The sequence below is a fragment of the Muntiacus reevesi genome, chromosome 12 (genome assembly GCF_963930625.1).
Source record: "Muntiacus reevesi chromosome 12, mMunRee1.1, whole genome shotgun sequence".
Classification (NCBI taxonomy): Eukaryota; Metazoa; Chordata; class Mammalia; order Artiodactyla; family Cervidae; genus Muntiacus; species Muntiacus reevesi.
In genome coordinates, this window is record NC_089260.1 from 43430591 (window position 1) to 43437338 (window position 6748).

General features: G+C 39.4%; 1 non-coding gene across 1 annotated transcript; it reads right to left on the bottom strand.

Moving 5' to 3' along the window:
* Positions 1-1840: 1840 nt before the first annotated feature.
* Positions 1841-1973, bottom strand: LOC136145307 (small nucleolar RNA SNORA42/SNORA80 family). Its single transcript, XR_010658750.1, has one exon. It is a non-coding gene; the product is annotated as a small nucleolar RNA SNORA42/SNORA80 family (small nucleolar RNA).
* Between the last annotated feature and the right edge of the window lie 4775 nt (positions 1974-6748).

Below are 6748 nucleotides of genomic sequence, written 5' to 3' on the forward strand. Positions count from 1 at the left end.
CCACAGAGTGGGGGAAGATATATACCTAGAAAAAAAACTTTATACCAGAACATACAAAGAGCTCTTACCAATCAATAAGAAAAACATAGACATATAAAAAGTATTTATAAAATATTTTAGCATATACATCACAAAAAGAGGATATCCAAATAAGCAATAAACACAACCCTCAACTGTATTGTTTTTAAGGAATTGCAAATTCAACCACAATGTATCACAATATTCCTGTCAGAAATGAAAAGTGAAGAAAGACAGAAAATATCAAGGGTTGGCAAAGATGTGGATAAAGTGGAATACTTAGACAATGCAAGTGTGAAAATCAATTGGTATAATGCCTTTGGTAGGCCATCTAGTGCTATCTGTTATAAATGAATGATACACATCCTATAGCCCAATTCTTCTCAACAACAACTATAATCAACAACAAAAATATGAATATACGTTCCTTAGAGGATATGGCACAGAATTATCATAGTGGCACTAATTCGTAACAGTAAAAACCTGAAAATTTCAAATGTCACTCACTAGTAGAATGGATCAGTAAATGTTGCTATATTCACACATTGGAATATATTTGTACAGCCATGAGGAGGAGTGATTTACAACTACCAAAAAAATTCCAAAATAATTCCCAAATATTGAAAAATCCTCCTAATATTGAATTAAAAACCAAGGTACATAGTAGTGTTCCATTTATATAAATTACATAGATTAGCAAAGATATGATGCTAGAAGCCAGGATGGTGTTCAACTTTGGGAGAGTGGGCATGGGGAGAGGTATTCCAACAGTAAAAAGGGACCCAAGTTGGGTCTCCTGAGATTCTGGTAATATTGTGTTTCTCCCTTTGGATGCCAGTTTCTCAAGTGTGTTCAAGTCAAGAAAAATGAGATTTCCCTTACCAAGTGTTTTTAAGAGTAGACCAAACAGTATAATGAACCATCATGTATCCATGTAATCATACTCAGCTACAATGATCAGTTTATGATTCATTTTGTTTCAAAGATACTCCTGCTTCCCACTTTTTCCATATTGCTTTGAAGCTAATTCCAGACATTATATCATTCATTTCATTTGTAAATATTTTAGTTAGTATCTCTAAATCACAATGACTCTTTTAAAAACAGAGCTATGGTAACATTATCAAACTGAAAAATTGGCAATAATTCCTTGATATTATAAAAAAATAATTAGCGTTCAAGTTTTCAAACAGGGCATATTTGTTTTATAGCTAGAGAAGTTCATCCTACTTGAAATTCACTCTTTTTGAATGAAGTCCATTTCAAATGGGATCTGATTCTCATATTGTTTTCCTGATTTTTTTTTCAACTATTAGTTCAACCCTATCATCATCTATGAGGCTTCCCAGGTGGTGCTAGTGTTAAAGAACTCGTCTGCCAATGCAGGAGGCAAAAAAGACATGGGTTTGATCCCTGGGCCAGGAAGATCCCCTGGAGAAGAGCATGTATTCCACTCCAATATTCTTGCCTGGAGAATCCCATGGACAGAGGAGCCTGGTGGGTTACAGTCCATAGGGTCTCAAAGAGTCAGATATGACTGAAGTGACTTAGCACTCATGCACCAGCATCTATATATTTAAAAGCAAGCTTAGTTGATTACTAATGGTTTGTTTGATGAATAAATGACAATGTATCCTGAACACTAGATACACAAACACACACACACATAAATACACATATTCAAACTCTATGTTAAAAATATCCCCCTTTCCTATGGATCTCTATGATAGAATTTTCTAGTTTTGTTAACTATCTTTCTTTTTTTTTCTTTTTTTCTTTTCTTCTTTTCTTTTTTTCTTTTTCTTTTTCTTTTTTTTTTTTCCACTGTGCAACCCGCTTCAGCGCCTGCAGCCTACTGGCAGAGGCCAGGCAATGGTTCGGGGCCACGTTTGCTCTGGCATGGGACACTATGAGAGGCCCAGGGGGACGAGCCTGCCATAAATCCAAACCCATGCATTGTTAACTATCTTTTACAGTATTCTGTTTTTCAGAATGATGCATGTGATCAAATAAATTAGAAGAAATTGCTTTTTAAAAATCGATATTTGAACTTACAATTAGAAGAGGGTTCAGAAGATAATCAAGGCAGAAAATGAAAATTTTGCTTTCTGTAGAAAATTATAGGGCTTCCCTGGTGGCTCAGATGGTAAAGAATCTGCCTGCAAGTTAGCTTCGTGGATTCAAGTGACATATAATAATACATAGGGCATGTTTATTGCTGTGGTTTGGACATTTGTATAAAGGAATTATGGTAGTTCTTGAGTACAGGATGTTTACACCAAATATACTCTCCTTTATGATGACAAAAGGTATTTATGTTACCATGACCTGTATTTACTCCACAGGTCTTGATATTGGGAGCTCTGAGTCATCATTAAGGAAGCTGGTCTAAGCCCTGGAAATATAGTGATGCTTTCCTAGATAATGTTTCCATGAGTAAACTTTTGTGGTGACAAAAGCAGAAGAGTGCTTTGGCAGAGTTGTCAATACTCACTCTTCCCTCATTGTAATTGGCCCCCGCAAAAAATAAGTAGGGCATGGAAGAAACTCCAGCCAGTTGATTTTATTCTTGACAATATGGGTGAGTTCTCTGTCCCGAATAAAAAATGAAGCCAGAATTTGGGAGCTAATCTCTTTTAAAATTTTAATTGGTTTCTTCTTCCAGCACCCAAGAGGCATCTTCTAAATTTGTGTCATTTTTAATACAGGGGGGATGGTAATGATAAGGGCTTTTTGATGTTGTTGTTTTGTTTTTAGAATGAGTTACTAGTGTTCTTCCTGTGTCTTTAGTGAGAAATTGGGAGAGGCTATGTACTAGGAGATGTGATATTATGATTTATTATATATATGTATATTATATATGTATATTTGGTCTTTGTCTCCTTTTCTGCCACAGAGCTCCTAAAACCATTGGAATTCCCTACATGTTAAGACCCACAGAGGTATCTTTTGTATTGTTAATGTGATTTTTGGGAAGTGGGTAGGTAACTTAAGGATAGGGGATGGATGGTCTTCAGTGGAGGCAACCACATTATTAGAGGGTTAAAACTTTCCATTCCACTCCCTTTGACTCTCAGGGAGAGGAGGGGAGGTCAAGTTCAATCACCAGTAGCCAGTGACTTCATCAATCATACTTATGGGATGGAGTTTCCATTAAAACCTCAAAGGAGAGGGTTTGAACGACTTCCATACTGGTGTATATGTGAAGATCTGTGGAGAATCTAGGGAGGGCATAGAAGCTTCACGCCCTTTCCCCATAACCTTGGCTTTGCCTATCTTCATCCAGATGTTCCTGACTTATATCCTCTGATAATAAACTGGTCGTCTAGTAAGTAAATTTTTTCTCTGAGTTCTGTGAGCCACTCTAACAAATTGATTGAACCCAAGGAAGAGGTAGTAGGAACCTCTGATTTATAGCCAGATGGAAGGACAGGTAACAACCTGAACTTGTAACTGTCATCTGAAGTCCAACAAGAGCGTCATTGGGACCTCCAATCTGTAACCGGTGGTTCAGAAGCACAAGTGACAACCTGGGCTTGCTCCTGGCATCTGAAATGCGGGTAGAGGAGTCCTGTGGGATTGAGTGCCTAGCTTGTGGAGTCTGATGCTACCTCCAGTTGATGGTGTCAGGATTGGCTTGTAGGACACCCTGATGGTATCTGGAGAACTGTTTGTTAGTGTGCAGAAACCTCTTCTGCCAAACACTGGTACTGGATCCAAGAATCTAAAGAGAAGTACCGTTTTTAACTGCAAGGAAAAAGGTCTTTATTGTTATACTAACAAAAAGTACAGAGTAGACCAATTTCAAAGTTGCTTCAGTAGCTCAGTGATAGTGTCATAGACACAGATTCTGTTCATCCTTTGGTACCATTCATATCCCAAGCTAAGAAAGGGAGGTAGGCAGAAAGAAAAGGGCCTTCCATATGATCCTTCTTCAAACAAGGAGTAAAGTTATTCTCAGAAGCCCACCACCCCCAGCCAACCTTCTCATGTCTCAAATTCTAGTTGTTCATGCCCAAACCAATCACTGGCAAAGTAGAACAGGATTATCTGTTCAGTTCAGTTCAGTTCAACCACTCAGTCGTGTCCGACTCTTTGTGACCCCATGGACTGCAGCACGTCAAGCTTCCCTGTCCATCACCAACTCCCGGAGCTTGTTCAAACTCATGTCCAGCAAGTTGGTGATGCCATCCAACCATCTCATCCTCTGTTGTTCCCTTCTCCTCCTGCCTTCAATCTTTCCCAGAATTAGGGGCTTTTCTAATGAGTCAGTTCTTCGTATCAGGTGGCCAGAGTATTAGAGTTTCAGCTTCAGCATTAGTCTTTCCAACGAATAGTCATAATTAGAACTATTATGGTTCAGTCCCTGGGGCTTATCAAACAAAACTCAGTATTATCACAAAGAAAAAGATGGAATGGAATGTCCTGGGTTGCATCATGGTTTTCTGCCACACACCATTTTGAATAAAGTCCTCACACAAGGTTTCCAACCTTGCCTGTGTCAACATATGTTATACACCAGATGTAGAACAACAGAAATCAACATGAAAAGAAAGAAAACCAAAACCAACTTATATATTAAAACTTTTCATGCACAGACACAACAGTACACTTTATTTGTCTATCTGTTTTATGGAAGGTTTATGAGCCATGTCACTTTAGTAAACTTCTTCTAGATCAAGCATGAGTTGAGAGGTAGATAATATTTGAGCAGACATTTTCAATCCTGCTGCTGCTGCTGCTAAGTCGCTTCAGTCGTGTCTGACTCTGTGCAACCTCATAGAAGGCAGCCCACCAGGCTCCTCTGTCCCTGGGATTCTCCAGGCAAGAATACTGGAGTGGGTTGCCATTTCCTTCTCCATTTCAATCCTACAGCACTACAAAGAATCGATAGAAAGGAGTACTAACAGATGAATGCAATTTCATCACTACCATAAAAATAATTAAAATATTTACCTCTGATGATATTTCATCTTTAGATACCAAGTCACCAAGAAGTTTCTGGAAAGCAAAACAACACTGTAAAAATGTATCAAAGAACTCAAAAGATAGCCTGAAAATCCACTGAAAGAAGGAAAAATCAAGTGGAGTTGGAGATTTTATCTTGGTTACTATTCCGGAACAAACACATCTGAGCTTATCTTCTCCCCAGATGTGTATTTCATTTGCTAAGATAGCTTTTCTGGTGTTTAAATTTTTTTCATGTGTCTAGACACCCTTGTGGCTAGGCAGCAACCCTGTGAAATAGTGATGAGGCAACTTTACAGATAAGCAGGGAACATTTGGTAATATAAACACTTGCTCTATTAATCCTAATGGAAGATTAACATCTGCACAGAAAGAAAATTAGTAGTTCAAACAGGGAGCATCAAAGTCTGAGGTGTGCAGTGCATCCTTGGTGCCAGATTGGCCAGCATTTTGTGGGACTGTAGTCTATAGGGGAGCAGAGTTTTGCTGTTGGAATGGATGGATGGAACTGGATCAGATTATTCCCATGAATGTGACTGCAATCCTCATTAAACAATGCTCTCTCAAGAGGAAAACACACACACACACACACACACACACACACACACAAAGCTAGAAATGCAGGATGCAGGAGAGAAAGTGAAAGGAAGATAGTACTGGGAAGTAATTGGGGGATAAGAAGAGATGAACAAGGGCTGCCATTTGCAGTTCTACTGCCCCCAGTCAGACACTTTTCATCCCCTGTCTGTTGTGTGCATGCATACTCAGTAACTTCGGTTGTGTCTGACTTTCTGAAAATCTATGGACTGTAGCCCACCAGGTTCTTTTGTCCTTGGGATTCTCCGGGCAAGAATACTGGATTGGATTGCCATTTCCTTCTTCAAGGGATCTTTAGACCCAGGGATCGAACCGAGGTCTCCTGCACTGCAGGTGGCTTACCACATTGCAGGTAGATTCTTTACTGCCTGAGCCACCAAGGAAGCCCTCTGCTATATACAGTAGGACCTTGTTGTTCATCTTTGAAGTGATTTATAAGGAAAGAGGGTAATGTTGCTCACCTTGACTCTCATTTTGACCTTTATTAGGGATTAATTGGTTATCTCCTTTGGGTCTGTGCTTGGACTCTTCCAAGGAGGATGGTACACAATTTGTCCAATATTAACCCTAACTTGGATTCACTCTGTGCCTTCCCGAGCAAGAACGTAGTTTTACTTTGTTTCATTTTCTTAAACCACAACACAGGAAATTTATATCTAGAAGGATTGGCTCTTGGGCAAGCAATTTGTCTGAGAAGTTTTTATTGAGCTGAGTCAAGATGAATCAGACCACGAAATTTCAATGTTTACAGCTGAAAATAACAATTGCATGATTAGAGGGATGAAAGGAGAAGGTGAGGCAACTTGTTGATGCGTGGAGATTATTAAATGTTGGAGTTGGCAGTCAAGATGTCAGGGAATATCTATCCCTGCGTGCATGCATGCTAAGTTGCTTCAGCTGTATCTGATTCTTTGCTACCATATGGACTCCTCTCCCGCCAGGCTCCTCTGTCCATGGGCTTCTCTGGACAAGAATACTGGAGTGGGTTGCCATGCCCTCCTCCAGGGGATCTTCCCTACCCAGGGATAGGACCTGTGTCCCTTACATCTCCTCCTTTGAGAGGCAGGTTCTTTACCACTAGTGCCAACTGGGAAGCCCATCTCTATCCCTAACAGTCCTTAAAAGTCATATATTGAATTGGCCAGAAAGTTTGTTTTTTTCTATA